We start from the raw sequence: 23,202 nt of genomic DNA on the forward strand, positions 1-23,202 counted from the left end.
TGACTGAGAATCCTTCTCCCTCTACACCAAAAGCGTCCCCTACAGCCTATACACCCTTGAGACATGGGCTATATTCCAGTCTGTTTTAACCAAAAATATTCTGTACTTTTATGGATGTGAAGCTGCCAATGTGGTTTCAAGATTATCATTCTGGGCCAGTCTAACAATAATGCTGGTCTTGCAGACACGTCCTGAGTGCTATTGATCTTAGTGCTATTTTTCCTTTTTATTTTCCCAGTGTGGTGGTTTATTATTATTATATTTAATAATGCATCTATTTCATATTTCAGTTGCATCTGATTGGATTTTAAGTATCTGTGAACAGCCATTTGTTAGGTTGCAGAGCAAACTTGAGGCAGAGAGAGCGGAGCATGTATATGGGTATTTTGCCTGGCAGGGGGTATGTCCTTCGCTAAGTTATGGAGAATGTGGATATTGCATTTTCATATCAGGCACAGTGGCAAGCCTCAGGTTTTAGAGCTTAGTTTCCAGTCAGTTCCCTTAGTCAGTGAGGTGAAGTGATCCATACTAAAGAGATTTTTCAACAATATCCTAGCAAATGTCAAAGAAACCACCTCTTTATTGTTGGCAATTATTGTCCCCCATGGAATGACATACTGTTCTTATATGACAAAACAACAGGAAAGTGCAAAGTTGGCCTTGTCAACTATGATAGAAGATTTGATTGAATGCACAATGGCAAAGAATAATTAAATACATAAGCTTTTCTATGTAAGCTTGCTAGCTTAATGTGAAATGCTAGCTTAAGTGATATTTTGGGGTTGTATCACAGAACAGTATTTCATTTGTCTCTGCATTATGGTTAGCAGACAAAATAAAACATCTTACATGTGCAACGTTATTACTAGATATTACTTATAAACATGGTTTTGCATTAGTTCAATGAGCTGCTGTAATGTGTAGCAGAAATATTTATTTTCTCCTAAAAAAAAGACATGATGATCAGCAAAGGATTCTTTTTTTTTTTTTTCATGAATGGAATATGAATGGAATTCAAGTGTAGGTGTCATAAGTTATTTAAGAAGAAATAAAAGATCCTCTGGAAAGGTCATGTAGAAGGTTTACCTCATTTGAAAGGTAAACTTGAGCTGTTTCTTAAAGTCCCCTCCTTAAGGTTTGGTAAAAAAAAAAAAAAAAAAAAAAAAAAAGCAAAAAAAAAAAGCAAAAAAACAACAACAGAGTGAAATCTTGTGAAATCTTTTCCTCTTTCCCATTCTCAGGATTTCCTGAAGGCTTTCCTTGTCTTTGCACCTTGCTTCTCTCATGATGAGGTTACTTCCCCTTACTCTGTTGCTGAGCACACACAGGGGAGGCTGATGCGTGGGGCTGGAGCGTTTCTGCAGGTGTTCAGTGCTGGCAAACAAAGGGCTTTGCTGTCTTTATTCCTCAGCTGCAGAGAGGTGAGGGAACAAATTAAAACTGATGTTAAAGTTTCCCATGTTAATAACATGCTGCTGTCATATTGTGGTTAGAGGCTTGTGTTACCTGTGTACCTCTTCTCCCTGCCTGTACAAAACTATTCAGGTGCTTGCTGGCTTTCTATTTTGAGAACATTGCTTGACAGCTCTTACCCATGGATGCATGCATTCTTCATTTGTTCAGGTGCAAATAGACCAGAAATGCTGCAAAGGACTCGCAAAATTTTGGCCCCTGTTCTGAGGGTCTGCCCCAGGTGCTGGCTTCATGTTGTGCTTACCGACAGCAGGAGCAGACCAGGGAGAAGGAAGAAACAGGAAAATGAGAAGTCGTGCTCAGGCTTTCTTCCATCACAGCGGTGCTTGGAGGAGGTTGTAGCAGTGAGAGCACAGCCAGGGCCAAAGAGCTTTTCGGGGCTGGCCAGGATCCTCCTTTCCTCTCTCCTTGAGCACCTGTCTGTGCATCTAGCCTGGCCTCTCCTGCAAGGAGAGGAGGTGGGGGTGGTCAAAGAGAAGGTATTCAGTTTCTCGGGAGGTGGATAGACTCGAATATCTGGTTCCATCATGGTTCACAAGGTCTGCTCACTGAAGAGATCAAAGCATATTTATTTCTAGCACAATACTGACACAGCTCCCTCCAGCTGTGTCAGCAGAGCATGGATGAGCTCCCTGACCGCTGTGTTCACTGTTGCCACACCAAAACTTCACCATCCCTCTTTGTCCCTTTTGGAAAAAAAATGTTTTAGCTACAGACCAAGTTTCCCTATTAATTAGTTTGTAATACTCTGTAACAACAAATTGTCTTGGTTGTGTTTTTTTTTTTCTGTTTTTGATAGTTGTGTCACATATCAAATTGACTGAAATTTCCAGGCATCCAAGCAGAATAATTGTGAAACAAGGCAATCGACTGATTCCTCTAAGGTCATGCTATAAAATATGGTTTGATTCAGCTCAGAGTTTAGGCTCTGCTGAGCTACCCAGGTGAATCATTACCAGTTGCCTTCAGGGGACAGTGGCGACCAACCCCAGGCCGCTCGGTCCATCGGCTGACAGACCCCAACGTGGTGGATGGCAAATGGCGTTTATTGTCAAGTCACATGGGGTTATATACCCGAGGCCCACAGCGTCGCTTCCGCTTGCTTACATCACAGACCACATGCTACTGTCCATCAAGGGAGGGGCTCCACCTTTCCATACAGCGCCACATCCTCCGGCCGCCAGACCCTAACTACCCACAATTACCTCTTTGGCACTGACCAGTGTTGCCTGGGCTCTGTGACTGAAAAAAAAAGATGTTTATGTGGAAGTTAGAAACTATCTAACCCTTGGTCCTAACCTATTGCAATTGATTAATGGCATAGCTACTATTCTGATGTTCATAGGGTTTTATTTGTTCATTTTCTCATGCTTTCCTTAGAATTTTTCTCACCTTGTGAAGAGTCAGGTTAGTCCAGAGCCTTTCTCCCCACAGTTCTACCACATCAAAAGCTGTACCTTTTGTTAGGGGGACCGGTATTGCAACGTGATTTCTTCTACTGTAACCATAGTGTTTCTATCACAGTCATCTTAATCCATATTCATTTTCTTTATTCAAATAATAATTCACACACTAATGGGATTTTGTTTGAGTCCATTTCCAAAAGAGTAGCTCTTAGCCTTTTTATTATTATTATTTTATATAGCTGATATTGGGGCATCTCTACTATTTTCGGAGGTAAAAGGAATTTTAGTGCTCTGGTGGCAGAGCCCCTGTGGATTCTGATCTCTTCTTTGACTCGTGACTTTCTGTGGCAATGCCCCTTTTACAGAGGCTGATTTGACGTCTTGTAGGGTCAGCAGAAAAATGGCATCATGGTAAAGGTGCTACAGAACTGCACTGCAGTGCTTCCAGAAGAGGCAGGGTGCTCAGCATGCCAATGCCACCTTCTGAGGGCTTCCCCATGTGTCTCAATACTTGATGTATATTTAACATTTAAGCCTAAATCGGGCATGCAGACTCCCTGTACAATGCACAAAGAAGTGAAACAAAAGTCTGAGGAAGTGATCCTCTGAAATCAGAAAATCCCCTGTTGCCTGAACCAGCTGGGAAGTGAAAATCAGAAGAGTTGGAGCTTATGTGCCCCTCACTGCCTCTTCACATGGCATCTAGAGGGTCAGCCTTTGCCTCAATTTCACTCCAAGCTGTGATGGCAGTTGGATACATCTTTGAAGCTGGCCCTGCTTTGAGCAGGCATTGGAGCAGATGACCTCCTTAGATCCCATCCAACCTAAATTATTCCTGCCCCATGGGGACTGGGCGGAGGGAAATAGCACAATGTTGCTACATTTCCAATGGCTTGTGACTAAAGCAGCCACATGTGAGAGGCCCAAGTTCATGTTCCCACTCAGCCTGTTTCACAAAAATGTGCATCCCTGTGATTTACTTCTCAAAGGGACTGTCCTGCACACACACCCAGTTAATAAATATGTAGTTATTAATGCAGCGTAGATGAGAGGAATAGAAAACAGCTTCCAGGTTCCTGTGCTCACCTGCAGTGTTGGCCAGCTAGATTGAAACTGTTTGAACATGATTCTGACCTCCCGGCTCAGCCCATTCACAGCACCAGTAGCTGCTTTGGCTTCCAGCAGGTTTTTATCTCTTTAGACAGCATTTCTATTTATGCAGTTAAATGCACACCAGTGCCAAAAACATGTTTACAAACAGGGTTTGGCAGCAACCATCCTAACATTGAGGAGATACCAGCAGTTCCTGAATGAAGCTGGAAGGTGCCCTTGTGTCTCTACAAATCCGGCCCCTGGTGCAACAACAGAAAGGCCCTGGAGGCCTTATCTGTTTGTGTTTTTTTGTTTGTTTGTTTGTTTTTTTCTTCACGAAAATCTTATTCTACAATCAGTGTCAGGAGGCTTTCTTCTATAAATAATGCACAAATGAGTTTCCCAACCAGTGCTGAACATCACATTTCCTCGAAGTATTGAGTAAATACTAGAATCTAGGTTTCTAGATATTTACCCTACTGTAGGGTCTGATCATATTCCTAAAACACTGTAATTAAGATCCAGATAATTTATACAAAACACTTAATTTCTACAGGCATGCACACATAAAATTATGTTGGCGTAATGGAATTTCTGTTGCAAAAGATAAAAAAGTACATATTTTTTGCCTCTGGTTTGTAGAAGTTAAACAAGTCAGTGTGCATTTCAAATTAGGCACTTTACATAAATCATGAATCACTGAACAAGTTTAGGTACAACACCGAGAAATAGCATTTTAAGGCCTTTTATTGTAGTAAAAGGGACTGTTCTGCAAAACCAGCTTCAGCTTCAGATGAACTTCTGCACATAGATTAATGTTAGTGGAATTAATATGTGAACTTGGATCAAGTCCAAGGAAAAATAAATTGCAGTGAACCCAATGTTGAAGTTAAAGGTAATTCTGTCATTGATTTTGGTACAGACAGCTGTTGGAGCCAAGCAGGATCCTGTAAAAACTGACATTATTTCTATTATTAGCTCTGTGCTGAGGATCTGTCTTCTTCAGATACCTCGCCCATTTGATAGTACTCAGTCCTGATTCTCTTAATGGGTTTAATCAAATCTTGCTCGGAGTTTTTGAAGCTGCGCAGGCATGTGGGGAAGGAGCAGGCAGTGGGCACGGCAGCTTGGCAGAGCTGCGGGCCCCAGGTGTTGCCTGTTGAGCAGAGCCAGAGCTCCAGTGTGGGGCATCTTGGACTTCTCGGTCAGGGTCCAGGGTCCGAATGCAAAGTACTGCAAAGAAATATCCAAATGCTGGCAGCTCCTTTTCATCACCCAAGTAGTACAATATTATTGTTTTGTTGTTTTCCAGAGAAAATGGTTGACTTAAGTGTTCAAGCACTAATATAGCAGGCTCCTAGTAGTCCAGTCATGAAACTCAAGGCTTGATAGCCAAATCTGTTATCTCACCAGTCTTCTGATAAAACAGCCTAGGTGTTCCTGAACTAGAGGACATCTGTGGCATCGTTTTCTTCACTGTGATGAGAATCCACAAAGTTCTTTTAGATAATTGGGTTGCTGTATTATTATTATTTTTTTTTTCACACTAATTAAAGGGAAAACATTTTGAAGTGAAGTCAGTCAGTTGGCAAAATGCCACACTGAATCGTGCAGGGGTGGGCTCATTCACAGCACTCCTAGCTGCATAGAGCATACTGTGAGAGACATAGAAAAAACATCAGTGAAAAATGGACAGTTCAGTGGAGACGTAAGCCATAGCATTATTAGATCAATAAAATAAACATTATGGTTTTTATGTACAGCTATAATTATTTTCCACTAAAAAGGTTGCATGAAAGGGAGAAACATAAAAAACAATGTAGTTCAGTGCTGGCAGCCTGAGTGGCAGAATGTCTGCCTCCTCCTCTTTGCCTCTCTCATGCGCACATCAAACAATTGCATTAGCACTTCTACTGCCTTTCTTCTCCCACCCTCTTTTTTCACACTATTTAAAAGCTAAAGCAGAGTGGTGTTGATAGTTGAACCTAGCAGCAAGTTTTGTTTGAACACAACATATACTATCAATGATAATTCAGAAATGTCTGCATACATTTTGAATGCCAGTTTAAGTAACTCTTAAAGACACATTTCAGCATTTACAAATAATAAATCATTTTTTCAGTTTACTGCTTCCAGGATCATGTATTTGTAGAAAAACCAGGTGCTGGATGTTGGAACAGCATAAAATCCTCTCTCTGCTCACAGGGATGCACTCCATGTACCTGTAGATTAAGACTATAGTATTTTAAAAAACTGTTTTTACCTTATTACCCCTTTTTATTAAAAATATGTTATTGTAGAAGAACAAATTTAAATATTCAGTCTTTATTGCTACCTCTAGTACTGTGGGAGCAGCTGTTAAGGAATGACATCTCAGTAACAGTGTGCTTGCTGCAGAGAACTGCTTTTTTCTTGACATGTTTTTAACAGTATTTAGATCAGACCCCAAATATTTGTAAATACCTTTCTCTGTAAAAAGCCATTATAGTGTAGTCATCCTCCCACCTGCATTTCATGTTCTGGCTATTAATGCTATATAGATGCTTTAAAATACATAGCTGTATTCTTCCTTCCTTCCTTCCTTAGCTGTTCCGTTCCTATTAGTTAATGGCCCACATTCTCTTTCTGGCAAAGAAGCAGAGAGAAACTTGGAACTTTACATAGAAGCACCCCCTTACATGGGGCATGTGTTTAGCATTGTGCTTATAGTCAGTTCACCCACTGAAACGACACCGGTGCTGGTCCCGTTAAAATTACTGGGACATTTGCTATCAGGTTCAGCAGATAGAAGTTTGTGTTCTTCATTTAAGTATTAGCAAAATATACACATATCTACTCATGAGCTTCCATAGCAAGCTTGCTCTTTCACTGAGTTAATATACCTTCTATAGGGCTGAAATTTCATGTTCCTCAGTGGTCTGATGTAATGCAAGGTAGTTACAAGTCTTAATTTCTAAATAAAATCCGTGGACATCATTTGGAAGGTCTTATTTTTTTTATATAAAATAAAATAGACTTACAAATCTTATAGGCTCAATTTAGCATGGAATCCATTTAGTATGGAATATTTGAGGAAGCCTGTGGGAGCAAGCATCTAATTTCTAATATTTAGTAGGACTTAAATCCCTAACTCCTATATGCCCTCTAGAATATCTCAGACACTACCCAAAATCTTATTCCCCAAAATCTCAAAGGAAGACCAGAACCCAGCTAAAAAACAGCACACAAACACATAAGAAGTATCAATTTCTTAAAAAAATAAAAATATAAAAAGAAAATAGGAGCTCATAGGCTTGGGTAGAAATGTCTCATTCTAACAATACACAAAAAAATATTAACACATGTTGGGGTTATTTTGGCTTGACCCAATGTTTTTTTGAATCATCATTTAATGAATATAATTATCTAATACATTTTTTCTCAAAGATTAATTCAGTATCTTGGAATTAATTAAAGTACATATGATTCCTAAGGTTTCATGGCAAGTATACAAATGTTTATTGAAGACAGAATCATTTAGGGACATAAATCCATGCTGCTTGTTGAGGCATAACTTACTGTTGCCCTTGGGAGGGAAAAACGCACTGTATTTGTGTGTGTGTTAATGAACACACATTTAATATACCAGAGCGTTTTATTTGCTGTGAAACTCGGGTTTTCATTTTATATTTTTATATAACATCCATTTCAATAGCATTTAATTGTCTGGGGTGTAGGAACAGATGAATTAAAGAAATCTCAAAAACTCTGAAAACTATATAGAGCTGGTAGCAAATATCTATGTTTATTTCATAACTGCTCTAACATGTATCTCAGAAGGAGCTTATTTATTATCTGTATATGATTCACAGATTGTCATGGTAAAAATAAAATGATACTCAGGGGGAGAGTAAATAGGGATATAAAAGTCAGCAAACCTGACACATGAATTATTATCACTGTATATTAGCAAAATAAGTTCTGCTCTCTGAACAGTTTTTGTTATTGATTTGGTTTTGAAGTGTGTATATTAGGCAATGTTTGGGCACCACTGAACTCAAATTTCTGGTACATTTTTGCATGCATCCATTATGCTACTCTGTTTGCTACTGCTTTTGAAATCCACGCTACTCAAGATTTGGCTGTTTAATGCCAGTTATCACATTTACAAGACTATGAATAGCATAATTAGTTAAATTATGGAGGACAAGTTAACAGACCTTTCTAGTGTCATTCTTCAGGTCATTTAAACTGAATGCCACCTGAGAGAGGAAGGTGCCTGGCAGAATGGCAGCTGTCAGTTCTGTGGCAGTGGTGTCTTTCTCTGAAAGCCTTCAGGCTTTCTGACTCAGGGTGGGGAAACTGCCTTGGACTTGTCCCCTTATCATAGATCATCTTCTCCTGATGCATGTTCTCTAGGAAGGGATATATGCTTCAGGGACCTGAGCCAAGATGTGAGCCTGTTCAAATATTCAGAGCATGAGGCAACACTGAGCATTTCTATATTTGGGGAAGTGTGCTGATTTTTTTTCTCATATTGACTGTGATAGAGATATATATCATGGGTGTTTGTGAAGCTCATAACAATAATATTGTGTAATAATAGAGTATGTAATGGAGTGGTAAGTATCCTTTAGGATCTAAGCCAAAGCCCAGTAAATTCATTAAGCATACTAGATTTCCAGCCACAAGCAGCAGACCTTGCACTTACATCAGAATTACAATATGGATTTCAGCCACAGTTAGTCTCTAACAGTGTCTAGAAAATTTCAGGATCTGACTTTAAAATGAGATTTTTGAATAAAGCTTTTGAATGGCTCTTTCTTCCATAAATACTAAATATGAGGGTAGGCACAATGGGCATGAATGTGGAAATGGATACATCTTAGCACATCTTTGCATCTCAGTTTGATTGCACATTATGAGAGCTTGAGGTGTGCTACTTTCTCTCCTGAAGCCTCATGATCATACAAGCCAGTGCAACATCTGGTGAAGAGAATCTGTCCCTGCCACAGCAGAACTTTGAAGTAAAATGCAAGGCACCAATCTCTTGCAGATTTTGTTAAAAATTCTGCAAATTTTCATCACAAGTAGTACTCTACAAAACTGCTAATTCACATTTGCACTCACCTGCCTGAGATTGTACTACTTGTGGTAGCAAATATAAAGTAAGGGTGCTTCTGTGGAAAAGGCAACAGGCCTTCTTCTAACTCCAGCTCAGCAAGGGGTTTCCAACACGGCACTGCCAATTCATTTAATCCTGTATGTCCACTCTCCAAATGCCAGCTCAGACAGGGCACAGGAACATGCTTGCTAAATACTCAGGCACACCATATTGTAGTAGCTCATAAATAGTCTGCCTCTAAGATTAAAAAATAAATAAAGAAATTGATGTGTAGTTAATACCTTAGTTTTTACTTGAGTACATTTTTACTGTTTTATCGGCATTTAAGGTTAGCTACATTTTTTTTTTTATTTTTTTTTTTAACCTGATGTGACTGCTAAAGGTCTAAAAAACTAATGTGGTTTTGAGGAAATATGGAGCTGATATTTATTTCTTTATTTGTTTGTTTATGAACACCAAAAGCTTTGCCTTACCGGAAAAGCACTAGGGAGCACTAGTGATCATCCCTGTACAACTCTCTGAGTTCTTGCCACTGTGGCTGCTAAATAGCCAATAGACAGAGATACCACACTGAGGGGACTCAAAAGGTTTTGTGTATTTAACTGCAGGATGTTTTTCCAGGTAGATTCCTCCAACTGAAGATCTAACTGAAAGGCTGCTTGGAAGAACATCAGTAAGTGAATAAGTTTATATTTTTTCTGGGTGTTGCCAGGATGCTAGCTATAAGTAATACAAGTGGGTAACAGTTGAATAAAATAAAATTCATTACATATATTAGTTCTAGTTCTTCGACCATTATCTAAAGGTTTTTTTTTTTTTTTTTTATTACAATTATTATTATTATTTTTTAATTTACCAAGCTAAAGAAGTAGAGAAACCAATGTTTTCTCCTCAGTGATTGTCAGTATAGATTGAGTGAAGCATGAAGAACAGGTATTTCAGGAGACAAATGTGGTCTATAGCAGCAGAAGTGAAAGAGAAAATTTGGAAAGGAAGTGCTGAAAATCTGGCATTGCTCTACCTCGTTAAATATTACCAAGCAAAACCTCTGATAAGGAGTTCCTGTAATAGCTGTAAAGATGGACTGCAGGGCCTTAGTCTATCTGTGATGGAAGCTTTTTCATTAATTTTTCTTTTAGGTGTTACACTGCATAATATGTGCATAATATTGCACCGTGTATGTTTTATGTATTAATACGTATGCCTGGACATCCTGCATTCCTCTGCATTATCTCAGGTGATTTCTACCTCTTACATGCCTCATATATGGTCTTTTGTCTGCAAGGCACAGAAGTTGCTGCTCACTAAACATATGATGAAAACTTTCATAATTCCACACTAACTGAACAACCTTAGGCATTGCTTAGGCCTAAGGCAAACCTAATTAATTAAACTTAAAGGCTGAATTTTTTCAGACCCCCAGGATCAGTGGTACTGTGGAAAGCTCCTGCTGTGATGATACATTAGAGTCGCAGATATGATAAAATGAGGCATACATTACTTTTTTAACAATCCTTTATTCCTGGTACAGAATACCACCCTCAGACTATGTTTTCACTGTTAACAATCATTCTGTTTCAAATAGAAATGCAGTTTTCCCTTCCAGCAGGTTTCCTTCCTATTCCCATTTTGTACAATGGATAAATAACAACACCAAAAGGAATGCTTGTCAGCTTTAATTTTGCCAAATATGTAAATGTTATAAAAATAAACTTAAAAAAATTCCCTAGACAAACCAAAATATTTCCACAATTTAAATACAAAGAATGCAAGTCTGAACAGACAAATTACAAAGGAAAAAAGCCTATTAGCCTGGAGAACCAAAATATTCTGACATGGGGATCCTCAAAGGGAAAAAGCTCAGAATGAAAAGTAAAACTGACTTTATACGGGCTTTTGTTGTACAAATAAAAAGCAATGCAAACACACAAAGCACGAATTACATGTTTTCATTAAGCTGTTGTCTGTAAAAATATAGTGCCCAAGTCCTTTGGAGTCCTTCAGATTTCTATAACCACATGGAGCTTTGGGGATTGCTTCAGGAGCAAACCAGGAGTTTGTTCACCTACTGCAGGATCAGCCCCCCAGCCAGCTGGTGTGAACAGATTTTACTGCAAAAATACTCTGAGTTAGGAGTGACAATTTTTTCATCAAGACATTTTTGCCAGTGGATCACTGAAAGAAATTCCTTTATGCTTCTACAGAACTACGTTCTCCAGTTATGGCATTTTTCTATATGGAAATGTAAACAAACTGTACCACTAAGCTCATTTATATAAATAATAGAGCTGATTAGAACTGATAACTGTGGTCCAGTTACACATTCATTGTCATCCCAATTGGATGATGCCAATATCTGCATTAACAGTTTGAATGCTAGATTCTGCACTTGGATAGGAATAATGCTGGGCATAATTACAGATTGGTTAATGAGTGATTGGAGAGCACCCCTGCAGAAAGGGACCTGGGGTTGCTGGCTGACAGTAGGCTCAACATGAGTCAGTGAATGGTGTGCCTTGGCAGCCAAAAGGGCAAACCACGTTTTGGGATGTATTAAAAATTGCATAGCCAGACGCTCAAAAGAGATGATTCTCCCTCTGTATTTAGTGTTGGTGTGGCCTCACTTTAACTATTGTGTGCAGTTTGGGGCTCCACAATGTAAAGAAAATGTTAAGGTACTTGAATGTGCTCTGAGGAGGGCAACAAAGCTGGTAAAAGGGCTGGAAGTCCTATGAGGAGAGGCTGAGAACACTGAGTTTGTCAAGCTTAGAGAAATGGAGGCTGAGAGGTGACCTCATTGCTCTCTACAGCTTCCTGAGGAGGCAAAGTGGAGAGGGAGGTGCTCATCCTTTCCCCCTGCTGTCTAGTGACCGGACACATGGCAGTGGCTCAAAGCTGTGTCAGCAGAGATTCAGACTAGACATCAGGAAAAACTTGTTTACCTAGAGGGGACTCAGACATTGGAACAGGCTTCCTAGAGAGGTGATACGTGCCTCATGCCTGTATATATTTAAGAGACATTTGGATAATGCCCTTAATATGTTTTAACTTTGGGTTAGCCCTGAAGTGGTCAGTCACTTGGACTTGATGTTCTTTGTAGGTCTCTTCCAACCTGAACTCCTCTCCTCTCCTCTCCTCTCCTCTCCTCTCCTCTCCTCTCCTCTCCTCTCCTCTCCTCTCCTCTCCTCTCCTCTCCTCTCCTCTCCTCTCCTCTCCTCTCCTCTCCTCTCCTCTCCTCTCCTCTCCTCTCCTCTCCTCTCCTCTCCTCTCCTCTCCTCTCCTCTCCTCTCCTCTCCTCTCCTCTCCTCTCCTCTCCTCTCCTCTCCTCTCCTCTCCTCTCCTCTCCTCTCCTCTCCTCTCCTCTCCTCTCCTCTCCTCTCCTCTCCTCTCCTCTCCTCTCCTCTCCTCTCCTCTCCTCTCCTCTCCTCTCCTCTCTTCCAGATACCTCACTGGTGAGATAGTAGAAAGAAAAAAGTTTTTCATTCAAGTTAACAAGCTAAATTTTGAGATTGTAATGAGCATTTCTCTTTTTGAGTGAATAGAAATTCTACACTTCTAATTGTCATTGCTCTTTCTGACCCTAGTAGTGACGGTGATCATCTTGCAAAAAAGTGGTGTCTTTTGTGCCATTGACACTGTGGGAGTCCAATGACAGAGACTATAAATCAATTTACAAGAAATTTAAAAGTAGTGGACAAAACCCATGAACATTAATTTAAAATCTGCTTCAGACCACCATTATTTTTTATTAACTAAAGCGCACTTTGATCTCCTTTGAGATTTTAATGTTAGTGTGATGAAATCCATCACATTTAACAAACTGACCAGTGTCAGTGACAGTATTTATCCAGTACATTGCACATACATGGCACTACACAGCAAACGGAAGGTCACTCAGTTAATCCTGGCTCCAAAGGTATAAATGGATATGATGGCACACAACACAAAAGCAATACATATTGATCAGTATGGCACTGCTCCACTGAACAGATGTTTCCTGAAAAGATAGTGGAAGCAATTTGGTACAGGAGGCCTCCTTTGCTCTGTCCTGTGATGGTAAACTGGGACTTGACCAGACTGCTTCGTGGTTACTGTGGGGCAGCAACACTCCCAATGCCATCCTGGCTCAAACAGTATTGTTTGAGAAAAACCTGCAGCGAAGTCAATGCAGCTTTGCATCCCCTCCCAAGATGCCCCAGAGTATCCAAGTGCTGAGGTTAGTTTACTCTGCCAGCATGTGGCTGTGAGTCACAGCTTGGCAAGCAGAGTTGCTCTCACAGAACCGGTTCCTTTAAGATTCATTAAATGCTCCTCCAAAACAGAGATGAACCTGTTTTACACGCCCCCCTCTGGTGTTTTACCTGCCCTCCTCCTCCCAAGTATTTTGTTTTATAGCTATGTCCAGCCCCTAAATCTCCGCAGTTAGGGTCACTCGTGCAGAGAATCACTGACTGTCCTGACTGCTGAATAAGGCAGAGCAGCTCTTCTCTGCACTGATGGCTTGTATCCAGAGATCTTAAGGTCTTAAAGAAGGTTACACAGGGATGCACACTGAACCCTGATGGACGTGGCTGTCAAAACTGATTTGATCTCATGTGCCTCAGCTCCCTCCATGCCTACCCTGAAATGAATCCACACTGAGGTGGAGAAAAAGTGAAAAAAAAGTGTGGTAAAAAACACAGCCCTCTTTTTTATTAAGTAGGTGGCAGCATCAAGCACGGGGGATCATGTGAAATGATTAGTCAGGAAACAAGGAATGAACTCAAACTGAGAGGGAATAGAAATAGCTGATAGACAATGCAAGGGGATCAGACATGTCTGCTGTAGTAATTTTCAGGACATTTATACCCCAGCAAGAAGAACGCATTCTTCCTGATGAATCCACATCTCTGCAAACCTGGAATTTTCTGATAAGACTTGATGGTGTTAGCAAAGCCTGATGATTATTTTGGTGTAATACCTGTCATACAGAGAGGTTTTCTGCAAAAGTCACTGGGGCCACACTATCAGGAAATGGGTGGGAGACTAGAATCAGGTTACTTATGCTTGGGAAGGTCCTGGGTGTGGTGGCCATAAATTTTCTTCCTCCTGTAGCTCCCATAGCTATCTGCTGAGGTCTCCGTTAGCAAAGCCACTTCAAAACAGGTATTGCTTGATGCTTAAAATAATTACAATGTTTTGTTCTCTCCCGCCCCCCCCCCCCCCCACACACACACTAGAATGAAATGTAATTTTTGAAAAGCTGCCATTATTCTGTACAATCTCTAGCTGCTGGCTGTTCTTCTGCCTGTGTCACTGGGCTGATCAAAGCCTTTCTGACTTCACTAGAAGCATCAGTTGTGAGTGTGTCTGGAAGTGCCACTTAATCACAGGGGCTAACCTTTCAGGGCAACAGCAGGCAGGAGAGCTTAGAGAAACATGCCAGAGAGTCAGAGTTAACCATTAGGAGGCTGTGAGAATCTTCTAGTGAACACAGGCAGGAGGAAGAAGGGTGAGAGATGGAGTTCAGAAACCATGCAAGGCTCTTGGGAGAACCCGGGTTCAGCAAATCACAGATTCCTCTGTCTTTAACTTCAAGGCTGTCTAAACTTAATAAAGTTGCTAAGCAGACATGTAATTTTAATTATGGCAAAAAATCCTAGTCTTCATTGAGACAATTCATGCACATAGAGCTGTATACATGCTTAAATGTTTGGATGGGTTTTGAACCAGTACTCAGTAGAACTATTTTGCCACCATGTCTTCTTGTTTGAAATTCCCACTTTGCGAATATAGGCACTTTGAATAATGAATATCTACTCTTGAGGTGGTGTCCCATGTGATTTTTGAACATTTTAAAATGTGGATGACAAGTTACTAAAAATGTCTGTCTAGCATCATTATGGTACTGTTGTGTTCAGCATACTCCAGTAGTTTCTCTGTGACTGTAGAACATTTTATCTGTTACTATCTGGCCAAGAATTATAGAATCGTAAAGGTTGGAAAAGATCTCAAAGCTCATCTGGTCCAACCATTGTCCTGCCACCACTGTCACCCACTAAACCATGTCCCCAAGCACCACATCCAACCTTTCCTTGAACACCCCCAGAGACAGTGACTACATCACCTCCCTGGGCAACCCGTCCCAATGCCTGACTGCTCTTTCTGAGAAGAAATGTCTCTTAATTTCCAACCTGAACCCCCCCTTGCACAACTCGAGGCCATTCCCTCTGGTCCTATCACTAGTTACCTGTGAGAAGAGGCCGACCCCCAGCTCCCCACACCTTCCTTTCAGGCAGTTGCAGAGAGCAATAAGATCTCCCCTGAGCCTCCTCCAGACCAAACACCCCCAGCTCCCTCAGCCGCTCCTCACAGGCCTTGTGCTCCAGGCCCTTCCCCAGCTTCGTAGCCCTGCTCTGGACACGCTCCAGGGCCTCGATGTCCTTCTGGTAGTGAGGGGCCCAAAGCTGAACACAGTGCTCGAGGTGCGGCCTCACCAGAGCAGAGCACAGGGGGACGATCACCTCCCTGCTCCTGCTGGCTGCACCATTCCTGACACAAGCCAGGATGCTGCTGGCCTTCTTGGCCACCTGGGCACACTGCTGGCTCTTGTTCAGGCGAGCATCAAACAGCACTCCCAAGTCCCTTTGCCTCTGCACAGCTTTCTAGCCACTCTGCCCCAAGCCCAAGGAGAAACAGAAACAAACACCTTTCAGTTTGGTCATTACATTTCATACAGCATAGCGGTGAACTTGTTTGACTGACTGACTATTATATCTAAAGATAATCGTGTATGTCAGACGGCCTTGTTTGAAAATTTAGATTTTGTAAAGACATATTTAAAACCCTCCAGATTCCTGTCAGTTTCATACGAAATCTGACACAGACATAACTCCCTCTATTTTCACAGAAGTATTTTCAGGATTTCAGCTGAAATTGGCCTCATTGTTGCTGTTAAGTTGTAGCTGCCTGCATTTTACGGAAATGAGTTTTACTCAGAATTCTTCAAAACTCTCATTGGCTTAATTTTGATCTACACTTCACTATATAAGTCTAGTTCTTAACATTTATTTGAGTTCTTCAGTTTCAGAAGCAGCAATGATGTTTACAAAATGAAGTTATTTTTGGGTTGCAAAGCCAATGTGATACTCTGTGGCGGAGTTATGCATGTTAGCTTTTGTAAGATGAGGTGAGGTGGTGCCTATCTGCAGCCTGCCATCCACGTGAATTGTCACTCACTTTATTCCAGCGAGGTTGCTTTGATAAGGGATGTGGGAATGGTGCTGTATAAATTGGCAAGAAAGAACATAATACGAAAACTTTATCCCTTAAATATTAGTTGCATAGAGCATGGCTATTCCTCCGTTTTACCCTTCCTTTCTGGGTTGGGAAGGGAACTTCATTCCTTACAGCAAATGCCCTGTAACTGGCTGCTGCCCTGACCAATATTCCAGGTGGATTATTTCCGTTTTCATACCGGTGTGGATGAGACCTTGCCTTTGGTACCATAACTGCTTTTTAGGTGCCCTGTACACGGTCCTATTTTATTTTATTTTATTTTATTTTATTTTATTTTATTTTATTTTATTTTATTTTATTTTATTTTATTTTATTTTATTTTATTTTTTACGTATGGCAACGTGCCTGGACTGTGACGGGCTCACAAGAAAAAAAAAAAATAAATAATTACGAAGCGCGTTATCAGAAAAAAGGAGATGAGGAAGTGAAATCAGCTGGTTCCCCTAGCGTGCGGGGGAGGAAAAAAAATAAATGAATAGGTAAATAAATAAACAAACAAACGCGAAATCCTTGAGCAGATGGTGAGTGTAAACACACCGGGGCAGCGCTGAATTCCTGCCCGGCAGACCCGGACTTTCACCCCCCCCCCCCCCCCCCAACCCCCCCAGCGCTGCTCCAACCCCTGCCGGCCGCGGAGGCTGCCACGCAGGGACACCCACCCACCCACGCAGGGACACCCACCCACCCGCGTGTGCAGCCGTGCCCCCCGCAGCCCCCCACGCGATCGCAGCCGGCCCCCCCCCGGCCCCGACACACACACACACACACGCGGAAGCGCCGCCCCGGCCCGCCCCCCCCCCTCCGCCCGCTGCCTCCCTCTCTCTGTCCCCGCACGCCGCCCACCCGCACGCACACCCCACAGCCGCAGCATGACCGACTGACACCGACGGACAGACGGATTGACACCGGCTGGGGCGAACGGCCCCGGCCGCATCGTTCGCCCGGCGAGCCAGCAGCAAGGCGGGCGGGGAGGTGGCGGCGGTGGCCGCCGCAGGGGTCCCCAGCCCCCGCCGGTGGAGCCCGGCCAGGTAACGCGTCCCCTCCCTATAGCGCGACCCCCGGGCGGGTGGCGGGGGGCGCCAGGTGCTGAGGGGATGCCGAGGGTGGCGCCCCGCGGCGGCCCGGCCTCGCTTCGCCTCGTCTCAGCGCTGGCGGGGCGGCGGCTCCCGGCCGCCCTGCGCCCTTGGCTGGGCGCTGCCGGTGCCGCAGCTCGGTGCCGGGGGGCGAGGAGCCGGCGGGGAGGTGGCGGGGGGCAGCCCGCAGGTGGCCCCGGGGCTGCCGTGTGGCGGCTGCAGCCCCCCCCCCCCCCTCCACCCCGCGGAGCCGGGCTGCGCCTGCAGAGGGGTGTGAGCCCCGCAGGTCGGTGGGGAGACGCGGTGCTTTTTGTCTGGAGCCTCGCCTTGGGGCTCCTCTCCTCATTCTTCTCCTTCTCCTTGCCCTGGCTATCGAGGAATCTGCCCGCGACCCGTGGGGGTGAGAGGCAGGAGCCTTCTCAGCAGCGTGAGCAGCGCTGTGGGGGTGCTGCGGGGCCTTTGCGCGGGGATGGGTTTGGGGGAAAGGAGCTGGAGGATGCTGACAGCTCTCCAGAAACACACGGCAGGCTCGAGAGGTGGAGCAGATGGCGGTGGTGCCGCTTATTATGGGAAAGGTTTGTGAAAATCCCACCTCTCCTCTCGATAATTTGTGCGTTTTCTCCTGGCTGAAGGAGGTGATCTTTCACTTTCCTGCAAGGGAAAGAAAGTTGCAGTGAGTTCTTTTATTTTGCGAGGGAACGCAGCAGTCCTGCTTTTCCGCAGAGAGTTGAACCCTTCAGAGCTTTGTGTCTGTCTTGCCTTTGAAACTGACAGCAGTAAGTTTCTCAGCTTAGAGAAACGTGGTACGCTTTGTTTTCCTATCGCACACCTTTATAGGGGAACGTAACCAGAAGGGAGATTCAAAATCCCTTCTTATTCTCTTCTATGCCAGATGCGTTTTTTCCATCTAGTATATATTGCACTTGAAGTGTTAAACTCTCAGGGGGCAGGGAGGTGGGGATGTGAGGCAAGGTCTACTAGTTACTTCAAACAATTCTCTGTGCTCACACTTAAGAAGGAGAGAAAGGAACATGTTGTAAAAGCAGCTGAGGAATATATAAAAGTGAAATATTAATGAACTGGAAAAGCTTAGATAGTAAGACATTGCGCCTAATCATTTAGGGGGGTTCTCGTCCTCCTTACAATTCCACATTTTATGTGTCTCTGTAGTACAAATGCAATTAGTATAAAGGACGGCAAGATTTGTATTTATCTAGCTAGAAGTAATAATAATGCATAAACCTTGTTTTGCATTGGTGATTATCTCTTGGGGCTTGCTTTGCCCATGATTTCTGAGGCTGCTGTAGAACAGAGTATTATTACAGGAACAGTGAAAAAAAAATATGTCAAGAATGTTTTCTTAGAAATGGAAATGTGAAAGGCTGACTCAGTCCTAGAATAACTCAGAGGAAGGATTAGCCTTCGAAAGTCCTCTCAGAGACATGATAATGACTTTTCACTCTGAAGTTATTGTTCTCTAGGATCGCAAGCAGAAAGCAACACCCGAAAAATAGGCAGCACCGTCTCAGGAGAAGGTAATATTGTGGCTGTCCGGGCTATGCTGGAAGCGTGTCATGCAAACAAGGGTTATGTCCTGCAGGTTGGAGTTCCTTTACTTGCTGGAGTCTGGAGTGCGGTGGTCCCTTTGGTCTTTCAGTCTGGAGTCCTAACATGCATTTCCAACTTCTGGGTTGTTTCATACATCTGTGAGTGACTATACTTACTGAGGAACAGTACAGGCAAATTAAGATCCCTTGCTCTGGTAAAGACCACCTCAATCTCACTAGTTCAACCACTGGGAAATGGAAAGAGCAGCTGTCCATTTACACTGTTTTCCTTTTAGTTCAATTTTTGTTTGCTTTCTATAAAGATTTGTCTCTGGCTTGCCAGGATATTCCCATTTGTTGTTGTGGTGTGTTGTGTGTGTGTTTATTTATTTATTTTTAATTAGTTCTTAGAAAGAAGCAGATAAAGATGAAAGCTTTACCCAATCCTACTGGGAAAGGTTACGGAGAGGAGCTTAGGTCTCTTCTTACTGGAGGCTGATCCACTTTCTGCTAAATTCTGAATTCTTACAGTAGCTCTCTCAGGCAGCTTGTTGGGAGAATTTAGTTCAGTAGGCAAGTTGTCTGTCAGTCTGCAGTGTGGAGTACCATAGCCCTGACCTTGCTCCCTGGCAGGACTTTTTAGAATATCTTGTGCAAGGCGTATCTTCTAGAGGGCTTTGTGCAGGCCTGAGTAAGGAGATGGGTGTAGAGTCATATCAGAAGGAGGACCTCAAATAGTATGCAGGTATGTTCCATATCTGGGTTATGTGGAAAGAGAGCATTTGATATTTGTCTGTTAGTCACAAAATGCTGAGAAGGTGAAGTCTTGTATCTTCAGGCCTAAGCATATGGTTGTGTGAGAGTACAGTCTGTTGTGCTGCATAAGCTGTGGTTGAGTTTCTGATTCAAGCCTAATGCCTTAAATCAGCTTTGTAGTCAGTAGCTGAACACTGAACAATTTTAAAATACATTTGGCAATGTTTCTGTTTTTTAGTTGGATTGTTTTATAATTTACAAGAGGGGTGTAAAGCTGTTGCTCCATGTGGTCAAATTCCTACTCCTCCATGAAGGTTCTTGGGCTTTGGTTCTTCTATGGCTTTATTGGATTAGCTCATCTGGAGCAGTTGGAAGCTCACAATTGCATAAGGTCCATGTATGGTTTTCACATGTGGTTACAAATTATACAAATACAAATCTCTGAGAAAAGTGTTTAGTGAAAATAAACTTAATGGTAGATTTTGAGAAGCCTAAAAAACCTGCCTGTTCTCAGGACGTGACATTTACATACCGTTTTAGTTCATGGATCATCTAGTGCTTTCACTGCACTTCCAGAGATGTCCTAGTTTAGGGAGGCTGTGTGTTTACCAGGTGTTACCAACCTCTGAGGCAAGGTTGGAACTGAAAACTGTACAATTTTTTTCTGTGGTTGATTAAAACAGGTTGGATGAAATGGCATTTGTGTATCAGTGAAAGATCAGTGAAAGTATTCATGGAAAGGAAATCTTATAGACACTTCAAATCAAATTAATAGGCATAGTTTATTTTTAGAATAACTACCAGCTTGTTAGGGGCAGGAATTTAGAATTCTACTCTCTATCTTGCAGACATTAATACTTGTTATAAGATTCAGTGCCTCAGGTCTTCTACCTTGTGAGCAACTTTGTTGAAACTGGAGGGGCTAGTCACAGAGGGAGGGGAGGAAAAAAAAAAAAAAAGGAAAAAAAAAAAAAAACAACAAAAAAAAAAACCAGGCCCTGCTTGCCACTGCACATGCATATTTTCCTGAGAAATAATTTTGCAGCTTCACTGTGCTTTTGTCTCATTGTGTTTATTTGGCCATTTTCTACAATGACAGTAAATGGCATTACGTTGACCAAGTAAGTACACTTTTGTATTAGACCTTAACTATCGAGTGTTTTGGCTGTGTGGGATGGCATGTCAAATACAGCACTTGTAAGCGCTTAAAATGCGTAGCATGATTTGTGCCTGTACCATTGCATGTTGATTTTTATGCTTCAGGAAGGGCCTGTAACAGTGAGGTTATGGAAGATGCAGCCATATATTTTACATGCAGCTGTATGAAAAACCTGTATAGCAGTTCACTAGTTAACTGTCTGTTTATTTTTATTTACTGCTTTTTGATTTCTACTGGATAGTAGGCTGTATCACTTAGGTATTGTAAATGCACACACTCTGTGACTGAAGAGTATAGTTTGTTCTCCATTGTGTGGCAACGAAATGTTAGTGTTTCCTACAGAGACTACTGTTTCTATCTGAAAGAGGGGTCTACCCTGTGCAGGATACTTGTTTTATACTAAGATACAAGGATAGTATAAGAGAACAGGCAAGCAGTAAGTAAAAAATGACGTTACATTAGAAAAATGGATTGTATGTTGTAGGCATTTTGTGATTCTACACAAAAACAATAAAAGAAAAAAATACACTATTGAGGTGTATTATAAAGATCTGAATGATGATGCTGACACAGAGTATCAACAATGTTTTCACCTGACCTTAATGACATTCCAGAAACTTGCGATATCCAAAAGTACTAAGTTACATTACTTTTTTTCTTTTTTTTCTTTTTTATCTTTTTTTTTTTTTTTTTTTTTTTTCTCCTACTTATTACTATTAAATCCCTTGTGAGTTTTGAAGTGTGAATCTGTAATTATTATCTTCACAGATGGGAAATTGAGCCAGTGTTTGGGTTGAAGTCACACAATTGATTTGTGATAGAAAAAGACAGTTGAACTGGAATATGTATCTCAAGTTCCACAGTATTATCTTAATGACTCATCTGTCTTAGTATAGTTTTTTTATTATTATTATGATTTGGCATAGATGTGGAAATCTCCTGCAGATATGGTTGAAGGATTTGGACATGAAATTATGCAGCATTTTCTCTGTAAAGATTCATTACTAGCAAACCGTTTTTTTCAGTCTAGGAGAAAAAGCTTTTCCAGGATTTTGTTTTGTTGTAAGTATGAGAGAAAGTAGTTCAGTTGCTCCTAGAATGTAATGACACTTTTACATTATTTAAGAAAATGCCACTTAATTTTTTATAATGCTCTAGCATATCAGGAATTGGAGATCCAACGATCAGTAATGCTTCTGAGGGTCACAGCTGCCTTCTAGTGAGAAGAACCAGTTGTGACAGATTGGTAGGAAGCTTTAAAAAATACTCTTTGCCTGTAAATTTTTATAGTGCAAATCATTGCTTCAGAAAAATATATTGGTTCCAGTGCACTCCCAGCTTTCGTGTTCTCACTCTTGTTTTTTGGCCTCTTTCCTGCTGCTTCCTTATGACATGCCATCTTGATGTGATCTTTTGAAATGTTTTGATGAGAAAATATCTGTTCTCCAGTGATTTATTTTATTTTATTATTTTTTTTTTTTTTGTAGCACTGTGGTATTTAGGATAGAAATATACATACATATATATGCACACATGCCTACAGGTTCCTTATCTGTGTTTTGCTTGTGACATGGATTAAATCTTGAAGCAGAACCTATGAAATAATGACATTTGTGCAAATGCCACCTCTTAATGATGTTGGCCTGTCCTGGTGACCAGCACATAATCTCAGGCCCTAAGAAAGATGGAGTAACCTGAGTCAGCTGGAACGTGGTGTAAGGTGTGTGGGCTGTGCAGGTTACAATGGCAGCTTCTGCACCCTCCATCAGTAACCAAATATACCAGTATTCATTAGTGTCTCATAATTATATGTAGTGCAATGATTATACTGGTGATGTATATCTGAACTCTCCTTTATTTATTATTTTTTTTAATTACTCTAGTGTTTTGCATCCATTTTTCATTGTGTGCCTGGTGAGGGGTGGGAGGGGAAGAGTGAAGTTTGCAATACGTTCTTGCAGAATTTTTGTCCAGTGGTGGAACTGCTACTGATTTGAATGGGAGCCTCAGTGACTATTTAAACAGCTTGTATAACTTTAAAAAAGGTTATTAAAATATGCATATGCAGGTTGGATTCTTGATGACCAACCATACAATGAGTACAAAGATAATAGAATAACAGTCCTGGAAAAAGAAGATTGCCTTTAATTTTCTCTATTAATTGTCTTCATACTTATTACTTCAGTCTATACAAGAAAAGCAATATTTATTCTGTTAACACAAAAGCCTTAAGTAAGAATTTAATGTGTCTACCAAAACAATGAAAGTGCTAACAAGTTAATTTCATTTGCAGTATTCAGATACATTAATAAAT

At 41.6% G+C, this 23,202-nt stretch overlaps 1 protein-coding gene across 5 annotated transcripts in view; it reads left to right on the forward strand.

The window, feature by feature from the left end:
- Positions 1–23,202, forward strand: part of CCSER1 (coiled-coil serine rich protein 1) — a 695,877-nt gene that overhangs the window by 32,341 nt on the left and 640,334 nt on the right. For 3 of the 5 annotated variants that reach the window (XM_084516947.1, XM_084516950.1, XM_084516951.1), the window contains exon 3: positions 9,697–9,748. The gene's annotated coding sequence lies outside the window, so the exon portion shown is untranslated. Of the gene's footprint in view, positions 1–9,696; positions 9,749–17,155; positions 17,382–23,202 lie in introns of those variants that run through there. The other 2 variants (XM_084516948.1, XM_084516952.1) reach the window with 2 other exon arrangements.

The sequence above is a fragment of the Aythya ferina genome (genome assembly GCF_964211825.1).
Source record: "Aythya ferina genome assembly, chromosome: 4".
NCBI classification, from domain to species: Eukaryota; Metazoa; Chordata; class Aves; order Anseriformes; family Anatidae; genus Aythya; species Aythya ferina.